Source organism: Etheostoma spectabile, chromosome 3, assembly GCF_008692095.1.
Source record: "Etheostoma spectabile isolate EspeVRDwgs_2016 chromosome 3, UIUC_Espe_1.0, whole genome shotgun sequence".
In the NCBI taxonomy this organism is placed as follows: domain Eukaryota; kingdom Metazoa; phylum Chordata; class Actinopteri; order Perciformes; family Percidae; genus Etheostoma; species Etheostoma spectabile.
The window spans coordinates 465,067-466,274 of NC_045735.1; positions in this window are offsets into that span (position 1 = coordinate 465,067).

Genomic DNA, 1,208 nt, shown 5'->3' on the forward strand with positions numbered 1-1,208 from the left:
TGGTTTCAAGGGCCAAGGGGTAGGGGTAAGACAGAGAAATGGGATTCAGCCTAAAGCTGTAGTGCACATGTGTCAAACTCAAGACCCGCGGGTCAAATCCGGCCCCTTGCTAATTTTGACCCGGGCCCTATATACATTTAAGTTATATATACACCTACTTTTTTCCCACTTGTTTTTTTTCTTTTCTTTTTTTTGCTTTTTTCCAAATGTTTTGGCATTTTCTTTGACATTTTTGTTTGAGTGAGAAGGCTCACTAGTTAACTTGTGGAAATGAGGGGAAAACGTATCCATCCACTTTGTCAGCTTATCCGGTATCGAGTCGGAGTCCCGAGACAACTGACACGACTAGGGTGGGGTGGGCAGTAGCTCAGTATGTAGGGAGGTTTAGAACCGAACCCCCAAATGCTTAATTTAAACTCCGATTGACTGGGCTGTAGTTACCAATGAAAAATTGTCTGGAAAACCCCCTGCACTACCACTGAAATCACTTCAGTGGACAATTGCCTCAGGAGGTTACAGTGGTTTTAAAAGTTGCTTGTTGGGGAGAGATGTACTTACCAGTTTAGTTGGCGGTTTTTGGGAGAAAGGGTTCCCCCCCCAGTTCAAAACACCTTTCTAGAGGAAAAGGCACTTTAAAGAAATAAACTAAATTCAGAGTTAAAGTAAATAGGCCATTAAAGTCCAATTAGGATATGTACAAGTGTAAGGTTTTAAAGAAGCTGGCCATCGGCCTACTTAAAAGTCAGACCTAACCATGAATTTTATTAAATTCATTGGGTACTAAAGTGCAAAACTGGAAAGGGTAGTAACGTCAGTGCCAGAGTTCGCAAAGACTGTGGAGGTCATGTGGCTAATACATGTCATGGCACATGGACGTACATGATCACAAGCTGAAAAGACCAACGGTGGAAGTAGCTAAACACAAGAGCAATATGAGTGCAAATGTTGACCACTTACAATTAGCGAGGAAACGCCCTGATGCGAACTAGACAACAACATCAAGTACTGATAGAAGTCGAGAATCTTAATTAGAACTTTATATTTTCACCATACAATAAGACATAACACTCATGAGACAGAAGTCTTAGACTCCAGCTTCATTCGGCCCGTTCGGGTGGGATCACACCTTTCCGAGGTGGCTCCCGACTGTCAGTCCAAACTTTGGTGGGCTGATTCATGGACCTCAGGTGTAGCTGGGTAACACCTTC